General features: G+C 39.1%; 1 long non-coding RNA gene across 3 annotated transcripts in view; it reads right to left on the reverse strand.

Annotated features, from left to right (window-relative positions):
- Positions 1–1,304: 1,304 nt before the first annotated feature.
- LOC149985660 (uncharacterized) overlaps positions 1,305–26,873 on the reverse strand; it is a 38,859-nt gene continuing 13,290 nt past the window's right edge. The window contains exons 2-4 of one of the 3 annotated variants that reach the window (XR_016497460.1): positions 2,415–2,447; positions 1,965–2,053; positions 1,305–1,443 (exon numbers count right to left, since the gene is read on the reverse strand). This is a non-coding gene — a long non-coding RNA (uncharacterized LOC149985660). Of the gene's footprint in view, positions 1,444–1,863; positions 2,054–2,390; positions 2,448–26,873 lie in introns of those variants that run through there. The other 2 variants (XR_016497462.1, XR_016497459.1) reach the window with 2 other exon arrangements.

The raw sequence follows: 26,873 nt of genomic DNA on the forward strand, positions 1-26,873 counted from the left end.
GTTGTTAAAGGGAACACAGACAGATGTAACAAGGTCATGTAAAAAGACAACAGTGTTATGTCAGAGATACATTGTCTTGACAAATAGCATTTTCTTCATGACCACAATATATAATGAGTTACCAAATACAGTAATACATTCTATTGAATCCCCTATTATAACATAACACTATATATAATCTAATACCAGATCCACTAAACATGAGAAACAGTGGTTTAAAAAGCTGTATAGGAGCATCCCAATTGAATCCAAATTAACAAGACCTGAATAAGACAACTGCACAGCACTTTAGTGGGCTTGTTCCTCACTCTCTGTGACGTTATGTGTGGAGCCAGGTGCATCCTGGGTATGTTCTGTCTAAAACCTCACACAGATTGACGAATGTTCTGAAGCCTGACCCATGCCACCCAAAATCCTACATAATAATGTCGTATTGCCTTACCCAATAAACCAGTTTTGATTGAATTCAGGACTTTGGTCATAAACAATGAAACATGTTATGACACAAATGAGCCATAAAACAGTCCTAATCAGAATGAACTTGGGCTGTAAAACCTCAGTAATACCTGATGATGGCTGTAAGTGTTTTGTATATGGCTGTCTTCAGCATCCTATCACAGACAAACTGTAGAGGATAACTTCTCATTCTACTACAGCAGTGTATGTTCCAACCTCACCCCCTGGGGAACCCCTGTCCATGACCTCAACTACTGCTGTCTGAACCTGTCAGAATCACGTTCAACACCCTTTTTAAATCACCCTGAATCAGACTAACCCTGTTCATAAGCATGCCCCCAGATACCCCTCTTACCTTCATGACCCTAAACACACCCCATTGTGCAGCTCGTGACACAAAATGACAGTGTCTTCATTGGAAGCTAGTGTTTATTTTGGGTGATTTGAGTGGAAATGGACTCACTAATCATTCTGCATTTGAGAACTGAGCTCAAAGTCAAAAGCGTTCCCCTGTCAACTACAGAAGAGTTTAGCATTGAGACACTATTTATGAGAAACATTTATTTGGCCTTTTGGCACATCAGGGTGAACTTATGGTTCTTCAATTATTTCAAACATTTATAATTATCCATATATAACAAAAAACTTAAGTCAGAAAATGTCCTCAGTATAAAATCATTTATTGGTGTTATGTTAGAGGTACAGAACCATTTGAGACATCAAGGAGTCAACTTCAACAAATCGACCTCAACAAACCAGCAGCATGAACCCAGCTTACCGTGAACTCCTGCGTCCAGCGATTTCCCTCCGTCTCTTGACTAGTCATTAAAAGGTAGTCTCCTAGTATTTCAGCCTCAGGCCTTTTTAAAGCCAATAGTCTGCAGAAACAGAGCTAACAGATCCATGTCATCACTTGGGAGCTATGAGGTGCTTTATCCCAAAAAGTCCATCCTGCTTTAACAGTAGAGTAATGGGTTGCCTGGTGTTCTAGAGGGAGGAAATGGAAACGGAATATGGCTATTGACAGGGCCCCCAGAGTGAGAGGACGAGGTGAGGAGAGCCACATAGCAGGCTCACACAGGAGGCTCACACAGGAACTCCCAAACCACACTAACAAAGACATACAGTACATCATATTACAGTCAAATCTAATTTTATTTGTCACATACTTTGTAAGCAACATGTGTAGACTGTCATGGAAACACTTACAGGCCCTTCCCAAAAATGCAGAGGGGAAAAAACAAGGAATAATAGAAGAATTATACCACGAGGAATGAGTAATGAAAACTCGGCTATATACGTAGGGTACCAGAACTGAGTCCATGTGCAGGGGTACGAGGTAATTGAGGTATGTATGTACATATAGGCAGGGATAAAGTGACTAGACAACAGGATAGATAATTAACAGTAGCAGCAGCGTATGTGATGAGTCAAAGGAGCTAGTGCAAAAAGATAAAGATAAAAGATACAGACAGTGCAGGTAGTTATTGGTTAATTATTTAACTAACCATTTAGCAGTCGTATGTCTTGTGGGTAAAAGCTGTTCAGGGTCCTGTTGGTTCCAGACTTGGTGCATCAGTACACCAGAGAGAACAGTCTATGACAGTAAGGTAGGGAATGTGTTTAAAAAGTTATATTTGGTTTCAATGCTTTGGGAGTCCTCTGAGTGGATCCTTTCAATCAAATATTTCTCTGAACCAAAATGCCTTTGTCAACTAATGATATAACATCCTTATAGATAGAGATTAATTTGCAGCTTCAAAACATGAAAAGTCAAATGCACATAGAGTCAATTTAGTATAGTTCAAACTAAATCATTGGGTTACCACCTGCCAAGGTACACTATGAGAAAGATGGTGTGATCTAACTGATGTGATCTGGTGTTATCCAACTAGTGTGATCTAACTGTGAAGTCTCTGTCTAAGCGTCCTCACATTTCAAATGGTAGTTCATCTCACCTCTCATGACACATCCGTCTCATCCAACGAAATCTAAAGTGGAACAGAGAAAGAGGGCTAATAAATAGATAGACACATTGTATCCAGGGGCAGATAAATAATGTAAACAGACAAACAAACCTTTGCTATCATTATCCTATACAAAAGCTTTATGGTGTTCGTTTCATGTGATAATGTGATTTGTTATTTTTGATGTGTAACATGTTTTGATCTCGCTTCAATTGAGGCATTACTTCAACACACCAGTCTTGCCAAAATATTTCATTACAATTTCCTATTCTCCACTTAAATTGCCATTACCAAACAATACTATTTAGATAAATAAATCATGCCTTACATTTAGCAGGAAATCATGTATATAATTTCCCTAGATTATATCAAATATTATTTGCATCACACCATAGTAAACTAAAATGCAAGTTTAAGTGTGTATTGTTATGATCCTCTGTTTCTAACCTCTGTTTCTAACCTCTGTTTCTAACCTCTGTTTCTCATCTCTGTTTCTAAACTCTGTTTCTAACCTCTGTTTCTCATCTCTGTTTCGCATCTCTGTTTCTCATCTCTGTTTCTAACCGCTGTTTCTAATCTCTGTTTCTAACCTCTGTTTCTAACCTCTGTTTCTAACCTCTGTTTCTAACCTCTGTTTCTAACCTCTGTTTCTAACCTCTGTTTCTAACCTCTGTTTCTAACCTCTGTTTCTAACCTCTGTTTCTAACCTCTGTTTCTAACCTCTGTTTCTAACCTCTGTTTCTCAGCTCTGTTTTTGGATGGATTTTCCTTGCTCATAAACCACAGGGTGTTATTTCTTACCCCCAAGCAACCTAGTCTCACGCACCAAGCTCTTATTAGCTATTGACAGAAAGTTGTCTGAAAACCCACATCCTCAGTCAAGTATTTTTTTTGTGATCCAAAGAAATAAGCAACAAGACTGAACAAGACAAACATTTCACGCCCACCCCCATTCCCACAGGACTTCCCTAACCCATAGTTAGATTAGTGGTTCACAATAACATTCTTACACAATAAGTCCTCAGTCAAGTATTGTAAACATGTGTAAACAGAGAATTGAGCAAAAAACGCAGATTAAACGCAAAGCTCAACCTTAAAGTATCAACATTTGCTTGAATCTTAATAAAAAATGTCTTATTCATCTTTTCAAAATATTTAATGGTATTGCTGATCAGGATAATAACTCCTTTCCATGACAATTAGGTCTGTGTTTTAATGTAATGTCAGCTTTCTTCTCACTGTATGGGAAAATGTTTAACATCCGAAAAATCAAACTATGATTTGAAGTAAAAAAACATGGATTTCCATCCCAAAGAGAATCTCCTGTTGGTTTAAAATGTACTTTGACTTTGTTTGACACACTGGTCAGAGGAGGAGCTGTGATTGGGGGCTCTTGTTGTACCTGGACTGTGAGGGTCGACCGTGACTAATCAGAGGTTGTTTGAAGGAAGGCCCTGTATATGAGGATGACATTTGAGAAGACTATTCACTGTGCCACAAAACACACTGCTCAAAGTAGTAAAATATATTTACACATCCAGACATTTTTGGTTCGTTTCACAGTCATAGATTAGACAGAATAGTTCTAATTTAGTAGAGTGAAGACTAGTCAGTGAGTGGGAGAGTATTTAAATCATGTTCATGAAACCCTATTTTCAGTGGTCTGCTCTGGATTGAAGTACAATTTAGTCATGGAATAGGCTTATCTACAGTATGTCTGTGAAACATTCCCTTCAAGACAGAGGAAAATACATACAAAGTGTTGCTGTCCTGTGTTCATTGCAAAGCCTCCAGAAAGATGCTGCAGGACACAACAAAAATGTAAAGTCCAACATAGACCGACTTAAAATGGCTGCCCCAAAGTTAAAATTGCAGCATTACTTAGTGTCTGTCATAGACAGAGAGCAGTCCCATTCACTGCCACGTCACCCCAGCCGACGACGACAGGCTCTCCTATGCAAGACACATTTCTCAGGTCACCTGAAAACATCGCAGGCGGACATTATGATTAAAGAGGCCTTAAAAAGTCTCAGAAAAAAATTAATTAAATTAAATTAAAAACCGTCAATTTACAACACGCACTGCAACAATTAGAACAAAGACGATTTGAGTTTTGAAGGTGTTTTCAGTTAGCTGTTTATCATCCTGCCATGGAAAGAGGGCTTTGTATACTTTAAAATGGATTTCAGAGACATTTTTCACAAGGGCAGTCATTCTTCATGACCACATTCCTAAGGGCAGAGAAAGTGTTGTAAATGATTTATTATGCAGTCTATACCAAAAAGACTGAATAGTGTCTTTCTGCTTGATACAGTGCATCTCATCATTTAGCAGGTTACAGGCCTACTGTTAACACTGCTGTATTAACTGGTTCAAGATCAGGGGCGACGACAGGATTGTCTTCACTGAATTAAGTCATTACAACGGCTGGCTTTCATAGAAAACAGACATGACAATCTACTTGAGTAAAACATCAATTTTTTAATTACATGAAAATCAACAACGGATTACAAAATGTGATTATGTTTAAAATATGAATAACCTTAATAGAAATAGGTGTAAATAAATAACTACGTTGCCACACGATTGATCCAATTTATAGACACCCTGCCCAGACCAGCGAGACACTCTCCCAGACCTGCGGGCCAATACCCGTTAATTATCAAAATCCAGAAAAGAGACATTAAATTCTACAACCACTGAAAAGGAAGCGATTCCCAAACCTTCCATAACAAAGCCATCACCTACAGAGAGATTAACCTGGAGAAGAGTCCTCTAAGCAAGCTGGTCCTGGAGCTCTGTTAACAAACACAAACACACCCCACAGAGCCACAGGACAGCAACACAATTAGACCCAACCAAATCATAAGAAAACAAAAAGATAATTACTTGATACGTTGGATAGAATTAACAAAAAAAAACTGAGCAAACTAGAATGCTATTTGGCTCTAAACAGAGAGTACACAGTGGCAGAATACCTGACCACTGTGACTGACCCAAACGTAAGAAAAGCTTTGACTATGTACAGACTCAGTGAGCATAGCCTTGCTATTGAGAAAGGCCACCGTAGGCAGACCTGGCTCTCAAGAGAACACAGGCTATGTGCACACTGCCCACAAAATGAGGTGAAAACTGAACTGCACTTCCTAACCTCCTGCCCAATCAATGTATGACCATATTAGAGACACATGTTTACTCAGATTACACAGATCTACAAAGAATTAGAAAACAAATCCGATTTTGATAAACTCAATTACTGGGTGAAATAACACAGTGTGCCATCACAGCAGCAAGATTTGTGACCTGTTGCCACAAGAAAAGGTCAACCAATGAAGAACAAACACCATTGTAAATACAACCCATAATTATGCTTATTTATTTTCCCTTTTGTACTTTAACCATTAGTACATCGTTACAACACTGTATATATACATAATATAACATCTGTAATGTCTTTATGCTTTTTGAACTTCTGTGAGTGTAATGTTTACTGTTCATTTTTATTGTTTATTTCACTTTTGTATATTATCTACTTCACTTGCTTTGGCAATGTTTACATATGTTTCCCATGTTAATAAAGCCCCTTGAATTGAATTGAGAGAAAGAGAGAGAGAGAGAGAGATTTCGAAGTGATTCACTCATCTTTTGAGTCTCTATCCAATGAAGAGAAAACCGCCCACAACAATAAAAGCAAACCACACTCTGATCAGATGACTTCTACACACCTCAACTCTCTCTCTTCATCACAATGGATAAACAGACAGTGTTTTCATCTAAAGCACCATCACAACAACAAAGTGTGCATGAGTTAAATTGTTCTGAGAATTACCAGCTAAGCTACTAGAAAAGATGCACCACAAAGAAAGATCTGCATGCACTTCCACACGCTTCTCATAATATACCCTGAAAAACAACCACTATAACAGTGTTTTACTGCCTGAAATGGACATATGACATTTCCCTTTTTACTTTTTTCACAGACCTCTTTCTGCCCAATGACAATTTTATGGCTTTGAATGCACAGCATAGTGACTGGGAACTGTTGTGACCCTGTTCCCAGAACAGAACTACAGACAGAACAAATACTCTATATCAAGGTCACTGTCCCATCTTTGTAGCGTATGTGTTCTCTCGGTCTTGCATCACAGACAGATGTGGTGAATGAGACAAGGCATAGGAGCACAGCATTGACATCAGCACCCAGGCTTAGAGATCATGGCAGCCAGTCATGGATAAACAGCTATTGATCATCCATGGCTACTTAATGAATGAGCTCCACTTTAGTGAATTAATCTCAAATAAAAAGAGGGGAAGAACCCAGGCGTGCATCCATCCATTATGTGGTTGGGATGGTTTGTGGGGTGATTAGTAAACATCTCCTGTACAGTACATTGTCTGAACGTCTCCTACGTGTGGCTGGCCACCCGAGAATGGCTTTGTGGGGGCAAGCAGGAGGTTAACTAAACGAGCAGGCATTTATCACACGCTGGGAAGGACAAGAGATGTGTGATCTGATCGTTTCTCTTTGAGGTTTCAGGTCTTTGTTCATCATCAACAGGTATAGTTAATTCATACGCATGAGAGAGTGACTGTTCCGCCACTTCTCTCCTCTTCTCCTCCTTTCTTTCTCCCACACATGTTGTAAACAGACACTAAAAGGAGAGGACGGAAACTACAATTAGCCCCATGTCTGTGTTTACCGATCACAAAGTGCTATTGGAGTTAGTCAGACACAAAGACAGTTGGCTGATAATCAATATCTTTGTGGAGCTGAATTTAAGGTGTGAATTACATGGCTAAGGCAGTCTGGGAGTATTTTGTTAAATGTTATTTATCCTTTATTAAACTAGGCAATAACCTTATTCTTATTTACAATGACGGCCTACCAAAAGGAAAAAGGCCTCCTGCGGGGATGGGGGCTGGGATTAAAAATAAAAATCTAGGACAAGAGAGACACCACACGGCTACATAAAGAGAGACCTAAGACAACAACATAGCATAGCAGCAACACATGACAACACAGCATGGTAGCAACACCACATGACAGCAACATGGTAGCAACACAACATGGCAGCAGCACAATATGGTAGCAGGACAAAACACGGTACAAACATTATTGGGCACAGACAACAGCACAAAGGCAAGAAGGTCAGAGAAAAACCATTGCATGGGTAAGAATGAAATAGATGCCAGAATGAGGATAAAGTAGTGACAGAGATCTTTTTACAAAACAATTCAGGTAGACAGTCATCTAAGTATAGGTATATGTGTATACACACAGACTATGAGCATGCACACATTTAATTCTGTTCAACTGACAAAGAAAAAAATATATGCTGAAGGTCCCTGGGTAGTGGTCAGATTCTATTAATGAACAGTCACAATGTATCATTTTTAGATTGATAGTACACTCCAAGAGTGAACAAGGAGGAAAAACAACAAATGAAACCAAGAAAATGTTTGAATAAGCTATATGCCTAAGCCATTTAAAAATAGCACATTCAATGGTAAACAAAACAGCTTCAAACAGGAAGTGAGAGGCTAATATCTGCATGCTGGTTCAGAGAAGTTATAGAACACGTCCAAATCTTGTAATGTTTCTACTTTCAACTTTCCTTTTCTTTTTAACAAAGCATATAACAAATCCTAAAATATACACACACATTGATTAACCATGCCCTGTGTCTGTTGAGATACAGGTGTACATAGGGCATACTACATCAGGCCCATGTTTTACAAGGATTTCTAATATGAGACTTAGATGTCATATCTCCATCAAAACTATAGAAAACAGATACAAATGGCCAGTGTCCATTTGAAGAAAAACACATTCCCACACACAGGACAACATACAGGACAGCACAGCATCAAGCATAATCAAGAGGTTATATGTATGCAAATAGCAAAGATTTCTGTTTTGAATTGCAAAATGTTACAGTTGGCTACCAAATGATAAGTGGATAAAGGACTTTAAGAGCAATACTCACACAGAAATAACCACACACTGACTAGTAGAAACCTGCGGAGCTAAAGAGGCATGCACAGGTGAAATGAGTTACAGGTCTCTGAGCTTTGAAACAAACACAGTGGAAATATCTGTCACTCACTCACATTATACTGTACACCAAACTGACAGCCATCACAACAATACAGGATAAATACTGTATACACTTCATTAACGATAACAAAAAATAACACTTACAAGTAATCTGTAATGTGCCTTCTTTATGGTCATGAAAGCAGGTAGTCCAGATTCTAAAACTAAGTACTTCCAAATAATACAGAAAATATTAAACTATGTACAATTCAATTTGTCTAAATATTATTGGAAACCAACAAAGTACAAAATATTACACTTAATCACGCTGTACCAGTGTGAAACAGGAAATAAACTTCATAAACATTATCAAACTTAAATACTGGCTAAATACAGGCAAAAATGTATTGGAAATGTACAACTATCGTCTTAAACTCATTTGTAATTAACTAAGTCTACGTTTGCATGGTAGAGGTATACTTTAGATTACCATGCATTCTTTAGTAAAACAATCATTTCCATCAATAATCCATGTCTCTGTGGACAAAGAAATAGAGCCTAAAAATATATTGCACTTGTTTTTTTGATAGGCATTTGTTGTTGCTGAAAAGGTTAAAGATTCTGGAAACTGAGTGGGAAACAGAGTGGGTTGTGAAAGAACATTTCATGAGGCAGATTTCCCCGAAGCATACAATATGTAATATTATCAACCTATCCATCATAGTTTCAGAATGACTTCTAGATGTATTTATATAAAAACAAGTCTATCACAAATAGGTTAAAATATTAATGAGCTACCCACAGTTTATTACACAATTACATGTCTTCATTTATGCAGATTCTGTTCACTTTTGACATATTAATAAACACTCAGAAAAGTTGAGGCCTAACAAGAACTTTGAGGCCTTTAACAAAATACTAAAATAATAATTTTTTCATAGAATGGAATTTGTTGTGATACATAAAAAAATTATACATTTAAAGACAAGCAATGATTTATGTCAACAATTTTCACTGGGATTGTTAAGTGTGAACTTGTTTCCAAATCGAATAAACAACTCTTGCAGTAAACAGATCATTTGACCCATTTCTGTATTCAACAGAAAACATGACAGTGCTTGTAAAAAAACGAAACATAGGGTTTACTGTGTATTTTTACTATCACAATTAGTCAGATGACACAGGAGAGGTTTTGAGAGCATTTCTTTGATGCGTTCCGTGGTTAAACTGAGAGGATTTCTGAGCCGTGGGCACACTTGCCGAGTCTTTTCCCCCCTTTCTATTTGTCACAGACAGAGAACGATAGAGATATTAAGCTAGAGAAAAGACAGGACCGCTGAACTATACAACACTTGTAGTTTAAAAATGTGAATTTCGAGTTGTTTAAACAAACTTGATCAGAATTACTGTCCCATATAGAACTCCATCAGAAGAGTCAGACAACGACAACAAAAGGAGGGAAGTGTTCTGAAAACAGCACCACCCATAAAGCATGACATTACCATGGTCTGGAAAATGATCAAAAGGTAAATAGATTCAAGTTAAATGTAGGTGTCTTCAAACTGGTTTCAATCTAAAAGTGCTCGTAGAGAGAAGGTTGATATTGGGCACTGGAGATAAAGGTCAATCAGTCCTACGTAATAACGAACCCCAACGATCAATACTGAAACTCACACGAATAAAAAAATGATCTGAGTAGATTTACCACAGAGAACGTTTCACAAGGTCAACTATAGCCTCCATGGTGACACATAACGTTAACAAAAGCCAGCTCCTTCCTCCATCTGAAAGCTGAAACCTCATCAGATTCTGACTTTTACCTAAAAGGGATATTTGACTGAATATATATATATATATATATATAGTTGGACTGTAACTTGAAATGCATTTGCCTACAGGTGAAAACTGGGACACCAGGCACAATTTCAACAGCTTGACACTGCCAGTGTGTTTAGTAAACAAAGCTATGGATTCAAGGACTGAAGTCCATGAGAAATTAACATATTATGCTATGTATTGCTTGTTAATAAAGACTCAAATAATAACACAAATTTAAACAGTGATACATACAACCTTAGATTATGTTCTATGACTTGTACTAAGCTCATAAAGGCATTTATTTGTGCCTTTAAAATTGAGCATTTTCTTTACACAAAAATCTGACCATTCTGGCCATCAGTAAATTAATGTTAGATTTTCTGAACACTGTAGAGTAAGAGACTCCACATCACATGGACTGAGGTACGGTATGTTCCTCATGTGCAGCAGACATTTTGTCCCTGCGTGAAAGCTGTTTAGAGTCTGCAGGCCTCACACAGTCTAGCTAGGAGCAACCCAAATGTCATGCAGCACACACAACCACAGGTGGGAGTGTTGACACACACACACACACACACACACACACACACACACACACACACACACACACACACATTATAGACCCCCTCTTTGTAATTCCATGAAATCCCCCCAGTATAAGAAACAAAAGGTTGAATACTCTACAGTAGATCATTTAAAAGTATAGTACATTTTCTACAGGTGAATCTCTATAGGGGACGTTCATTTATTTGTTATCATCTACTTTATTCTCTTGTTGTTAGTGGTAGACTAAACATCACAATTTACATGTTCTGACACACTGGATCACCTATTGGACTCAGAAAAATGTGTAAAGCAACTTTTCAGAAATGAACAAAGAAGATACCATGTGGTAGTTCCAAGAATGTGCATTTTACTGTTGCATTAATAAGATAACCAACTTCCAGGTAAACAAATTACGTCTGAAAACAAAACTGAGAAAGGCTTGTGGTTTTCTCAAAAAGCTCACCCTTATTATTCAGACTGAGATATTTTGTGGAGGATTTGGTACTTCTGGGTGACATTTCAACATCCTATGTGTTTGGTTGGTGCCATCTGTGCATTCAAAACAAGCCCACGCGCACCTCAACTCACTGCTCAGTGCTCAAATCTCCCCTCTTTTGTGTGAGCCGTACACATTCTCTCACACTAACACAAGGTCATATATGGTTATAACTCAGTTATTGTTGCTTCATTCACATAGTCCTGTACTATTGTCAAATTGATAGTCATCATATTCCATGTTTACAACAGTATTATGATGTGGTACATACCTGTATATACACACTGCAGACTGCCTAACTCTGAAACCTGTTAGAGCAGTGGAAGTCCAGCTATAGGGTGTCATAAACCAAGCATCTCTGAAAGGTCTGTGTGGATTATATCTGGACTGTCTAGACAGCTCTGAACTTGTCTATTTGTCCTTTAAACGTGAAGTGCATGAACTGTAATATGTATGTTTCTATTACACTGTGCTAGACAATTATAATTACCATCAGCATGCAAATTCATAGGGCTGATTTCTTCGCCATGTGACATTTAACGTTTGACTTGACTAACATGATCTTGAAAAGTCAGGGGTCACATTCATGCCTGTCCTCAATTCTCTCTTTAAATGCCATGTGCTCCAGTGAATACGCTCCAACTAAAATTAACTTCAGACACACCAATTAGAAAGGTCAAAACTGACATAAAAACATTTTATCAACCTAGGTCGGTGTTTCTCAACTCCAGTCCATGAGTACCCTGCGACAGCAACTTTTTTTGTTGTTGCCCCAGACATATCCCAACTCCAGTCCATGAGTACCCCGCGACAGCAACTTTTTTTGTTGTTGCCCCAGACATATCCCAACTCCAGTCCATGAGTACCCCCCGACAGCAACTTTTTGTTGTTGTTGCCCCAGACATATCCCAACTCCAGTCCATGAGTACCCCGTGACAGCAACTTTTTGTTGTTGTTGCCCCAGACATATCCCAACTCCAGTCCATGAGTACCCCGTGACAGCAACTTTTTGTTGTTGTTGCCCCAGACATATCCCAACTCCAGTCCATGAGTACCCCCCGACAGCAACTTTTTGTTGTTGTTGCCCCAGACATATCCCAACTCCAGTCCATGAGTACCCCCCCCCGACAGCAACTTTTTGTTGTTGTTGCCCCAGACATATCCCAACTCCAGTCCATGAGTACCCCCCGACAGCAACTTTTTGTTGTTGTTGACCCAGACATATCCCAACTCCAGTCCATGAGTACCCCGCGACAGCAACTTTTTGTTGTTGTTGCCCCAGACATATCCCAACTCCAGTCCATGAGTACCCCCGCGACAGCAACTTTTTGTTGTTGTTGCCCCAGACATATCCCAACTCCAGTCCATGAGTACCCCGCGACAGCAACTTTTTGTTGTTGTTGCCCCGGACATATCCCAACTCCAGTCCATGAGTACCCCGCGACAGCAACTTTTTGTTGTTGTTGCCCCGGACATATCCCAACTCCAGTCCATGAGTACCCCGCGACAGCAACTTTTTGTTGTTGTTGCCCCAGACATATCCCAACTCCAGTCCATGAGTACCCCGCGACAGCAACTTTTTGTTGTTGTTGCCCCGGACATATCCCAACTCCAGTCCATGAGTACCCCGCGACAGCAACTTTTTGTTGTTGTTGCCCCGGACATATCCCAACTCCAGTCCATGAGTACCCCGCGACAGCAACTTTTTGTTGTTGTTGCCCCGGACATATCCCAACTCCAGTCCATGAGTACCCCGCAACAGCAACTTTTTGTTGTTGTTGCCCCGGACATATCCCAACTCCAGTCCATGAGTACCCCGCGACAGCAACTTTTTGTTGTTGTTGCCCCGGACATATCCCAACTCCAGTCCATGAGTACCCCGCGACAGCAACTTTTTGTTGTTGTTGCCCCAGACATATCCCAACTCCAGTCCATGAGTACCCCGCGACAGCAACTTTTTGTTGTTGTTGCCCCGGACATATCCCAACTCCAGTCCATGAGTACCCCGCGACAGCAACTTTTTGTTGTTGTTGCCCCGGACATATCCCAACTCCAGTCCATGAGTACCCTGCGACAGCAACTTTTTGTTGTTGTTGCCCCGGACATATCTCAGCTGATTCAAACGATTGAAGGTTTGATGATTTGTTGAGAAGTTGAATCAGGTGTGCTTGACCAGGGCTACTGTTGGGACTAATTGAGGACTGGAGTTGGGAAACATTGATTTAGGTAGATTTCTTTTGCAAATGTCAACATTGACCTTTCTAATTAGTGTGTCTGTTCATTTTAGCTGGAGTGTATTCACTGCCCTAGGTGATGGTAAGGTTTGGAACAAGTTATTGTATTGCAGTTATAATATCTTTGTCTGTGTGGATAAAACCCTGACTTTATTTCAGTATGTCTTTAATTAAAACAAATATTCAGTTCTGAAGAACATGAATGACTCACTATTAAGTCTCTTGGTTACTTGTATAATGACTTTGTTCTGCATACAGGTTTTGTTATGGTGAACATCAGGGGTCTGTCATGATAACATCTCACATTTCTATGACACGGTCTTAAATACCGGACACTTGTTCAATTTCCTTTTTCAGAGGTGAACAATTGCACAGTCAGACAGCTATCAAATAGTTACATTGTGGAAGTCCACTGAAGTTTCGCTCTGCCTCAGCTTGGTATATTGTGCAATACCGTTTCAGAAGTAGGGTTTCATAGACGCAATCTGCTTCAATCACCAAGTTATGTCACCCTCTTATTTTCACTTGATGTCACAATTTATCTGTCAGATACCCAAGGACAATATTACAATGTGAGTCTTCTCTTTAAAAAAAAAACAGACATTAAGGGTGATGAGATTACTTTAAGTTACACACATTTTACCTCAATTTTGTCAACAAAAAATATGTATTTTGCTCCTTTGCACAAAAAACCTACTGAAACTCTAGCTATGTCGTGTGCATCTTCATGATGTTTGACTTAGTTATTATAGAAAGCTACATAAAAGTGACCGTGATAACACGTTTAGATTATAACACCACATAGACAAATAAATGATGTGCGGTACACATCATAAATAGATGGATCATATTATGCTATCTTGTATTATTTCGACCTAAATTTCCCGAAGTGCTCAGTGCCTCTGAGGTCATGTTTCACAATGCTGCCTTTGTCATGAAGACAGATTTCCATAAAGAGATTTCAATGAAGTAGTCTTTTAGCTATTCTAAAGCTCTGCTGTCTATTACTTAAATCCATCAGCCTCTCTACACTGCAGCTTGTTCTGACAAGCAATGCCCAAACAATCAGTACAGACAGGACACATGTCAATCAGTACAGACAGGACATATGTCAACCAGTACAGACAGGACACATGTCAACCAGTACAGACAGGACACATGTCAACCAGTACAGACAGGACATATGTCAACCAGTACAGACAGGACACATGTCAACCAGTACAGACAGGACATATGTCAACCAGTACAGACAGGACATATGTCAACCAGTACAGACAGGACACATGTCAACCAGTACAGACAGGACACATGTCAACCAGTACAGACAGGACACATGTCAATCAGTACAGACAGGACACATGTCAACCAGTACAGACAGGACATATGTCAACCAGTACAGACAGGACATATGTCAACCAGTACAGACAGGACACATGTCAACCAGTACAGACAGGACACATGTCAACCAGTACAGACAGGACATATGTCAACCAGTACAGACAGGACATATGTCAACCAGTACAGACAGGACACATGTCAACCAGTACAGACAGGACATATGTCAACCAGTACAGTCAGGACACATGTCAACCAGTACAGACAGGACACATGTCAACCAGTACAGACAGGACACATGTCAACCAGTACAGACAGGACACATGTCAACCAGTACAGACATGACACATGTCAACCAGTACAGACAGGACACATGTCAACCAGTACAGACAGGACACATGTCAACCAGTACAGACATGACACATGTCAACCAGTACAGACAGGACACATGTCAACCAGTACAGACAGGACACATGTCAACCAGTACAGACAGGACACATGTCAACCAGTACAGACAGGACACATGTCAACCAGTACAGACAGGACACATGTCAACCAGTACAGACAGGACATATGTCAACCAGTACAGACAGGACATATGTCAACCAGTACAGACAGGACATATGTCAACCAGTACAGACAGGACACATGTCAACCAGTACAGACAGGACACATGTCAACCAGTACAGACAGGACACATGTCAACCAGTACAGACAGGACACATGTCAACCAGTACAGACAGGACACATGTCAAAACACTGCTGTCAGGTACTGGATGATGGTCAGAGCTTGGTCAGAGGTTGATACGAGCTCACACACACTAAAACAAAGTTGTTGCCCAACAAAGAGAGGCACGATGCCTAATCAAGGATGCAACTATTCAATGCAAAACGGTTCCCTTATAAAAATAGAAAATCCTATACTTACTACAAATGACAAAATCCAGACTGAAATCATCTGTGTATATTTACCCATAGTATTTGTTCTTGCAGAAGGGAACCATTTAGCTTGGTTGGAGATAGAGAGAGTGTGGCATAAAATCAGAAGGTATTGCTTGATTTATACAGCAGTACGTCCTATCATGCGGAAACAGCTCTTAAAAGTTATGACTTTTTTTCCAGTGACTGAAAGTGAAAAAGACAAAGGATGAGCATCATGAATTGCCATAACCACAGACTGTGGAGGTGGTTGAGTCAGAAAGGGACAGTCACAACTTTCCAATAGGCTTCTAGCGACGTAGGCTACAACTCTCCAGAACACTAGCGACCAATATCAAACTTTTTTACTGAAGGGAACAAGTGACACTTGTGACTTTTAAAACAGATCTTCATCCCCAATTATAATGGTAGAAATGACAACGGTAACTTTATATGTATTTCTTGTATCAGTGATTACAGATATGTGAGAGAACATGTCATGGACTTTTCCCAAATCAAGCCTGGTTAGCACAGCAACAAAATGTGAAGCCATGTTTGTCATGTCTTGCTTTTTAAATGAACCCTTGTCTATTATACACATGGCCGAAAGCCGTGATAAATCCGACCGTATACCACGGGTATGACACAACTTAGTTGTTTACTGGTCTAATTACATTGGTAATCAGTTTATAATAGCAATAAGGCACCTCAGGGGTTTGTGGTATAATATAATGAAGCAATAAGGCCCGAGGAGGTGTGGTATATGGCCAATATACCACGGCTAAGGGCTGTATCCAGGCAGTTCACGTTGCGTCGTGTGGAAGAACAGCCCTTAGCCATGGTATATTGGCCATATACCACACCTCCTCGGGCCATATTGCTTCATTAAAACCCTGGTATTTCAGTATGCTTTGAGGGAAATCATTGGTACTTCTAAATACATTTTTCATAATCATGATGATCATCTATTTGAAATTTGATTCATATTCACCAGTAAAATATGTATTCATGTTTCAAAAACAAATATATCATAGGTTTTATATTGACCTCAAATAGGCTCCCAAAGTGCTGCAAACTGCATAATGAGCACCAAATAGTCATCTCTAAATCCAGACAAAATGAAATGTCAGTGAAGGTTTTTTCTTATCACCTCCGTATCAAACAGGAAGCCTCAGCACAGGCCGTGACATTTGATCGATTTGTTTGTTCAGGAAGCAGTAATTAATAAACAAACTCATAGTTTGGGCGTCTGTGTCAACACCTGCACCCCTGTTGTTATGGATGCAAATCATTCAAATCAAAAAGATACAACAGTTATTTTCTGAGTTGACATGTAAGCAGGACGGTATGAATAGATTATTTGCAAATAGCCTAATATTAAGGTTAACTTTTTACCAAAGTAAAAAAGCAACATCATCTCATAAGCAATAACTATGCCATGCATAGTTTTCTATTATAAATGATTACATTTTTTACTGACTACAATAGCCTTTGGTTCACTCAGCTTACTGAGCATTTTTCTCAAAAACAGAAATGCACACAATTACAAAGATACCATCTTTTAAATTCAAGAGGATTTGAACCCAGATCCTAAACAACAGAGATAAAGATAGATGTCTGACATTTTGAACAATTCATACAATTTTTTGTTTAATATTCACTTGTAAAATGATTTACAATTAGGCTTACATTACTAAGCAAGAAATGTGAATAGCTTAGTTGAATAAGATCCATCAATAATTTCCAAATCTATTCGGAATTTCAAAACGCATATAAGATGCAGTGTACTCCATGATATCACACTAACCAAATTAAATAGACAGCCATAATTATAGAAAATTTGTATGAGAACGTAATATGATTTATATCCTATCTACCATTATTGTTGTTATCGCACATATCCTGAAAATCATGTAAGCTAAATATTTTGAAGAAGATGACTTGGATCTCATTTTCACGGTGAGACTACATTTCTACGGAAGGGATGTTGGCATTTCACTGAGTGAGCAAAAGTACGTTATTTTTCGTTTTGACAAAAAACACATTTGCCTATAGTTTTGTCAGAATAACAATACAGATAGCGTAACATATTAACATAAAATGTGCATAATTCTGTTAAAGGATATACCTATTTGAATGTGGCTATTTGGGCAAAAAAACATACAGCAAAGGAGAAAGTAGACTATAGAGCACCAGCCATTACAGGGTAATAATGTACACACAGTACCAGTTCAAAGTTTGGACACACCCACTCATTCAAGGTTTTTCTTTATTTGTACTATTTTCTACATTGTAGAATAATAGTTAAGACATCACAACTATGAAATAACACATGTGGAATCATGTATCATTCATGTATCATGTATCATGAATCATTCCTCAAAGTAACCACTCTTTGCCTTGATGACAGCTTTGCACACTACTGGCATTCTCTCAACCAGCTTCGTGAGGTAGTCAATGAACAGGTGTGCCTTCTTAAAAGTACATTTGTGGAACTTCTTTCCTTCTTAATGTGTTTGAGCCAATCAGTTGTGTTGTGACAAGGTAGAGGTGGTATACAGAAGGTAGCCCTATTTGGTAAAAGACCAAGTTCATATTATGGCAAGAACAGCTCAAATAAGCGAAGAGAAACGACATGAAGGTCAGTCAATGCGGAAAATGTCAAGAACTTTGAAAATTTCTTCAAGTGCAGTCGCAAAAGCCATCAAGCACTATGATGAAACTTGCTCTCATGAGGACCACCACAGGAAAGGAAGACCCAGATTTACCTCTGCTGCAGAGGATAAGTTCATTAGAGTTACAAGCCTCAGAAATGGCAACTCAAATAAATGCTTCACAGAGTTCAAGTAACAGACACATCTCAACATCAACTGTTCAGAGGAGACTGTGTGAATCAGGCCATCATGGTCGAATTGCTGCAAAGAAACCACTACTAAAGGTCACCAATAAGAAGAAGAGACTTTGCTGGGCCAAGAAACACGAGCAATGGACATTAGACCGGTGGAAATCTGTCCTTTGGTCTGATGAGTCCAAATTAGAGATTTTTGGTTCCAACCGCTGTGTCTTTGTGAGACGCAGAGTAGGTGAACGGATGATCTCTGCATGTGTTGGACCGCAGAGTGAAGGAAAAGCAGCCAACGAGTGCTCATAATATGTGTGAACTCCTTCAAGACTGTTTGAAAAGCATTCCAGGTGAAGCTGGTTGAAAGAATGCCAAGAGTGTGCAAAGCAGTCATTAAGGCAAAAGATGGCTATTTTGAAGAATCTCAAATATAAAATATATTTTGGTTATGTGTTGTTTCATAGTTATGATGTCTTCACTATTATTCTGCAATGTAGAAAATAGTAAAAAATAAAGAAAAACCCTGGAATAGGTAGATATGTCCAACCTTTGGACTGGTACTGTACATATAGCGATTGTATAATTCACAATGCGGATGAACAGCGGCTGAATAAACTGTGTTATAGGACCACTAATTTACTGCATTATAACTTGATATAGGCCTATTTTAGTGTGATACTGTACATACAGACCTATATAAACATTAGGCATATATGAAATAGGATATTTTACTCTAATATCATTGCATTCTAGGACCATGTTGAAATGAGGAAAAACTAAAAGTAGAATGAGGTGTTACAAAATGTCCAATTGCTCTTTTCATTGGCAAAAACTTGTTGAGCTAGGATACTTTGCTGGGACTTTACCGCCATCTACTGGCTATAACCTGTCAACCAGTTCTAGAACGACAAGACACCCGTCAGTTCAGAGTAGCTACAATTTTGTCATGATTGTTTACAAAGTAAGAGACTTCAATACATTATACCATCGGATGTAACAGGTTAAAGCTGTAGGCAACTGCAGTAGGCCTATAGGCCATGATGCTATGTCATTATAGTTGGGGCGGCAGGTAGCCTAGTGGTTAGAGCGTTGGGCCAGTAATTGAAAGGTTGCTGGATCGAATCTCTGAGCTGACGAGGTAAAAATATGTCATTCAGTGGGCAGTTAACCCACTGTTCCCTGGTAGGCCATCATTATAAATAAAAATTTGATCTTAACTGACTTACCTAGTTAAATAAAGGTTATAAAAAAGTTATACTGAGCCCCTCTGAGGAGCTATGAAGTATAACCACACTTTCAGCTACTGTTACTGCCAATGAGATGATGATGATGCTTCTCAACCGTGACTCAATAAGTAGTCAGCAGGAATGTAACTACACTGAACAAAAATCTAAATGCAACATACAACAATTTCATAGATTTTACTTAGTTACATATAAGGAAATCAGTCAATTGAAATAAACATCCCCCTAATCTATGGATTTCACATGACTGGGCAGGGGCGCAGCCAATCAGAATGAGTTTTTCTCCACAAAAGGGCATTGTTACAGACAGAAATACTCTTCAGCAAACCCCACCCCCCTCCTCCTCCCCCTCCTCAGACGATCCCACGGGTGAAGAAGCCAGATGTGGAGGTCCTGGACTGGCATGGTAACATGTGGTCTGCGGTTGTGAGTCCGGGTTGAACGTACTGCCAAATTATCTAAAACGATATTGGAGGCTTCTTATGGTAGATAAATGAACATTACATTCTCTGACAACAGCTCTGGTGGACCTTCCTCCAGTCAGCATGCCAAAAATACACTCCCTCAAAACTTGAGACATCTGTGGCATTGTGTTGTGTGACAAAATGGCATATTTTACAGTGGCCTTTTATTGTCCCCAAAACAAGGTGCACCTGTGTAATGATCATGCTGTTTAATCAGCTTCTTGATTTGCCACACCTGTCAGGTGGATGGATTATCTTGGCAAAGGAAACATGCTCGCTAACAGGGATGTAAACAAATTTGTGCACAAAATTTGAGCTAAATAAGCTTTTTGTGCGTCTGAAAAAATGTGTTGATATTTGATTTCAGCTCGTGAAACATGGGATCCACCACTAACACGGTGTTAATATGTTTGTTCCGTGTACATTATGTTGATGTATTTGTCAACATAAACTGTTGACTAAGCATATTGTTGTGTAATCGTATTCCTTGCTATAAATATAAATATATCTAGTGCAACTGAAAACAAATGAATCCCAAGGTCCAGGTTTTAAGAGTACATTAGTTTAGGAGGACAAACAGTTATTAGATATTCTAAAGTTTTACCACAGGTATATCTCCAAGGTGTAGTAAAACAAACAGTTATTAAATATTCTAAAGTTTTACCACAGGTATATCTCCAAGGTGTAGTAAAACAAACAGTTATTAAATATTCTACAGTTTTACCACAGGTATATCTCCAAGGTGTAGTAAAACAAGTTGAGTCTTTCTTTTGAATCTTAGGGCTTCAACTCAACTACAATCATTCTTGTTTAAACATTTGACACACTTTCCCCTGTACACACACATTCCCCCTGCACACACACTTTCCCCTATACACACACATTCCCCCTGTACACACACTTTCCCCTATACACACACATGCCCCTGTACACACACTTTCCCCTATACACACACATGCCCCTGTACACACACATTCCCCCTGTACACACAATTTCCCCTATACACACACATGCCCCTGTACACACACTTTCCCCTATACACACACATGCCCCTGTACACACACATTCCCCCTGTACACACAATTTCCCCTATACACACACATGCCCCTGTACACACACATTCCCCTGTACACACACATTCCCCTATACACACACATTCCCCTGTACACACACTTTCCCCTATACACACACATTCCCCCTGTACACACACATTCCCCCTGTACACACAAATTCCCCCTGTACACACACATTCCCCCCTACACACACATTCCCCTCTACACACACATTCCCCTCTACACACATTCCCCTCTACACACACATTCCCCTCTACACACACATTCCCCTCTACACACACATTCCCCTCTACACACACATTCCCCTCTACACACATTCCCCTCTACACACACATTCCCCTCTACACACACATTCCCCTCTACACACACATTCCCCTGTACACACATTCCCCTCTACACACACATTTCTCCATACACACACTTTCCACAGTACACACACTTTCCCCTGTATTCGATGAAGAAGTCTGCTGAATCTAACTACATACAAACACATGAATTTGTACTGAAAAGTTCTTCACTACTCATTGTTTAGGTATTAATCATTGAGTTCAGATCAGAACTCATGACGACTCTCATTTCACTCAGGACCCAGACACTAGGCTACTGCTACTCATATTCATCAGTGACATTAACTTGACATTTATGCATCTTCTATCTGACATCATCTATACAAGGAATCATACCTCCCACTCTAAAAGAAGATACAAATTATAAACAAAACCCACACAACGGGATAACTGACAAGTTATTCAAAGTAATGTTGAGATGTGCATTACACAGAGACCTCTTACATCTGCTAAGGTTGCTAAGAAATACTGTATCTAACCTCTAGCATAAATACTTGTGCCATTTAAAATCTAATAAACAGAAATATACTAACCCACATATGCTTACATTTCAAGACAAATCCTTATTTCAAAAACTACTCAACTCCATTCTATGCAATTACAAAGCAATTACTAAATTACTATGAGTGTGTAATACAAAACGTCATCTACCTTCACATTAAAGGATTGTCATATCACAAAATGTACTAATTTAATTGACTAGAGTAGCTATACAAATGTATGATCTTAATTTGACCAGTAATGTTACAGCAAAAGAATCCATCAGCAACAGGATTTGAATGTTTACAGAAAAAAAGGTGCTATTTACAACTTAAAAGGGTTCTTCAGCTGTCCCCATAGGAGAACCCTTTGAAGAAACTTGTTTTGGTTCCAGGTAAAACCCTTTCCAAATAGGATTCTACATGGAACCTATGGGGACAACCAAAGAACCCTCTAGTTCATAAAGTTGCTTGATGGTTGATCGATGGTTAGGCTATAAACTGACAAAATTAGGCTACATGAAAAACGCAATATTGTTAATAGAACTGTGTTATAGTGCCCGGGTTTTCAGTGAATTTATGTAAATAATGAAGTTCATCTGTAGGAAAATTCCCAGCGACAAAGGAGTGATCAAATTAAGATCTTACATTGTTCTTGGCAAGCAGATTTCATGGAGGCCTCTTTTTTCTGCCCAGTAACAGAATGCTGAGTAATTTCAGACATAGCCTCCCACACTCACCTACCCACTCTGCACTGCTCTTGGTGTGTACCCTAGTCATAATACAGAAACTACCAGCACTTCACAGACGCCCACCACACAACACAACAGACGCTCCATTTACAGTAAATGGGTGCAGTATGAGCGGAACCAGAATGAGGGTGGGGGATTCTCTTACCCATAGAGACCCATATATCACAGAAAACACCTCAGCCAAGAATCCTTCCTGCTTCAACTAAAAGCTTAACCATCTGATTTGGGTTATAAAGTGTGACTCTACCGTTATACACTTCCTTGCACTAAACTAAAGTTTTCCATTAGAAATGATATGTGTACTATACATTATGGGGGATTTTATTATACTGTGCCTTAAAGAAAACCTTGGGTTAATCAATCTAGCAAACAACCAATGAGGTGCATTTGTTTTAAGGCCCAGTGCAGTCAAAAACAGTCTGGCTTTAATTCCAGTTTGTGCAGACATCACCAGGTGGTAAATTAGTTAATAGACCAATAACAAAGAGAGTTCCAAAGCTCTCTGCCAAAAAAGCCCGTTTTTAGGTTTCCCCTCACCACTCAGACCACTCCCAGACAGTCCTAGAGAAATGATTGCTTGAGAAATGTGTCTTGCTAAGAAGCAATTTCTGTTTGTTTTCAATCAAAAAGGTTAAAAAAAAGAATCACAGTAAAATACCCCCTGGGCACAAACTGGTTAAATCAATATTGTTTCAACGTCATTTGTCAACGTATTGTGATATGGAATCTACGTGGAAAATACGTTGGATTTGAAAAAAGTCCACAGAATTACCACAGAATTAAGTAATCGTTGTAACCAATTTTCAACATAGACAAACCTTGTATAAAATATGTTGAATTTTCACATTTGAAACAACGTCAGAACTTCAATGTTATATGCACTATCAAAAGCAAAAACATATTATAGGCTGGGCTGCACCTCCTACAGCTATTTGGTCTCCCATCCAGGGTTTTAACCAAGCCCAGCCCTGCTTAGCTTTTATATTTGTAAATGACTACTACCAATGTGATATTGTGAGAATGACTGTTGAGAATCCCCAACTTAAAAATTCAATAGATTCACTGTTGCTATCAAAGTCATAAGAGCAAATGAAATGTAAATATACTTTATAAGTCATATACCATCAATGATGCCATTTAGGGATATATAGCATTTACAAAGTCATCAACAGCTTTTGTTTCAATTCAACCCAGGGTTCAGCTAAAAATAGACCAAGTTTAACTACACTAGATTTAGTCCTATTATTTAGCTTAGCTTTTTGGTTGAGATGGAGACGAGAATCCAACATGTCAATTATACATTTGTAGACAAACCGGATATTGAATGGTGTTTGGTTGTCAACACAGAAGTTAAAGGATATCTAATGCTTGGATAGTTTCATCTGAGCCACTGGCTTAATCCTACTCTTCATTTTTAATCTTGCTTTAGATGAAGACGTGAATCCAACATATCAATTATTCATTTGTAGACAAACTGGAATTACAGCCAGACTAAGTCAGTGGCAGAAAAGACACATCTTCTTTCAATGTTGATATTTGGTTAAGTTGACAACCTAACACAACTAAATTACACTTTTGCAATAGAGTAAATAGCCTATTAACTTGTCGACAAATTAACAAATGATGTGTTGGATTCACATGTTCAACTAATCCAAAAATACAAATTAAAGGATAGGATTAAGCCAGTGGCTCAGATGAAACTATACAAGCATTAGATATCCTTTAAATGCTGCATTGTCAACCTAACACAATTCAATAATATGTTTATTATACAGTGAATAGCCTAAAGTTAAGTCTATCTTATAAACTAATGTAACAGTACTTATTCAACCTTAAAGTGCGTAACACTTCCACGGCCACATTTTGAGGTTAGCCTCCTGTAACTATAAATGTCTTCTTATGTAATCATGTTCAAGATAGCATGCAAAGGTCACAGGTCTGTGGAGAGCTTCACAGTTGCTCTAATAATCTGCTCAGAATCTCCAACAGCATGCAGCACTTGCACCATGTACTCTTAATGTAATCTTAACTCCAATCCAGGTCATTTGGTTGTGCTATTAGAGGAAGTTCAGTGATAACACATGAAGTTGTTTAATTAATACAAAATATCTGACACTGTATTGCGACTTAAAACTGCTTTTAGATGGAATTCAACAAACTTCTGTCTGTCTTTTTGAGTGGGCGAATAAAGGTTGAAATCTCATTGATCGGCGTCACAATCAAATATCAGACAAATCTCTACGTTGAAATTACGTGGTGTGCCCAGTGGGTACTTAATTGTTACCCAGAATGATTTGATATTGAGATAAAAACGGCTGCATTTGACCTTTAAAGACTGTGCATGTTTCACGTGTTCTTGATTATACAACAAAACTGACTGAGTAGAAGAGGAACCATATCTTGGTCATGGACACATTTAGGTGATCATGTCAAGTGTTAAAATAAAATGGATTCCACTTCTGCTTTCAATATGCCTATTACTGATTCATTGGGCATGTTCAGAACAGGATGGTGACTACAGCCTAACAAGAAGCGCAACAGAATATAGAAATGAAACTATGTTCCAAACTCTTTAATTGTAGAGACTTCTTAAAAAGTAGGCTACTGTACATGTGAAACATGCCAGGAGACAACAGCCCTCAATTCAAAGTCAGCTCCGATCAATACATTATGCCATGTTGGTCCAGTAACTGTAAGTTATGGTAAGTCTTCCAAATGCATGCAATTTGTGGTTCCGTTTGGCAGGCAGCATACATTACAACTCACACATTAGCTCAATCATTTGAAATGGTAATGTGTCTATGGACATCCATCTGATTTCTATATCATTTAACCTAGCCAACGTCCATGACTGATCCGTTTCTATTTCTCATCAGGTCTCAATGTTTCCACAAAGTTGCATGGCTTTACGCCCTGTGATAGTAGGAACAGCATCAGACACTAAAGACATTGACAACACAAACGACACTCGAACATGGATGACCCAGCATATGCTTACCATTCACTCCCTCCTGGTCCTCTTCAGAACCCAAACCCTCTGAACACAAAGAACAACAGACAGACTCCATCCATCAGAAATTGACCAGTTTCATCACACTGAGTGAAACCCTTTCCCTGCCCACACAATAGTTGAATGCCCCAGTCACACAGCACCCCCAACCAGGTGCACCACAGATATCCAGATACGTTAGAGAGAGAAAGAACAGAGTGAGCAGCTAGCAGAACAGATTCGCTCATGCCTTAGCTGAGTCACCAAAACCACCACTTCCCATCTCTGCATGCCTGTCATAACTCCCCTAATGACTGGTCAAGTTCTCAGGATCCCACACTGAACCCCGGGAAGGTTGGGTGTGGGAGTGTGTGTTCCCAAACTGAGGGGGTTGGATGTGATATGAAATTGACCTCTGAATTGGACATCTCTCTGTGTGTGTGTGTGTGTGTGTGTGTGTGTATACTGCCTCCGTCGTAGCGATAACCTCATACTAGTGTCTCATGATAGTAGAGTACAGGAGGAGATTGACTCTTTGGCCATTATTCATCAGTATCCCAGACCATTGATGATCTGGTCATGTTACACATCAATATCACAGACTACTGACACTCTGGTCATGTTATACATCAGTATCACAGACTACTGACACTCTGGTTATGTTATACATCAGTATCACAGACTACTGACACTCTGGTTATGTTATACATCAGTATCACAGACTACTGACACTCTGGTTATGTTATACATCAGTATCACAGACTACTGACACTCTGGTTATGTTATACATCAGTATCACAGACTACTGACACTGGTTATGTTATACATCAGTATCACAGACTACTGACACTCTGGTTATGTTATACATCAGTATCA

Source organism: Oncorhynchus mykiss, chromosome 1, assembly GCF_057628025.1.
Source record: "Oncorhynchus mykiss isolate SJ-2025 chromosome 1, ASM5762802v1, whole genome shotgun sequence".
Lineage (NCBI taxonomy): Eukaryota > Metazoa > Chordata > Actinopteri > Salmoniformes > Salmonidae > Oncorhynchus > Oncorhynchus mykiss.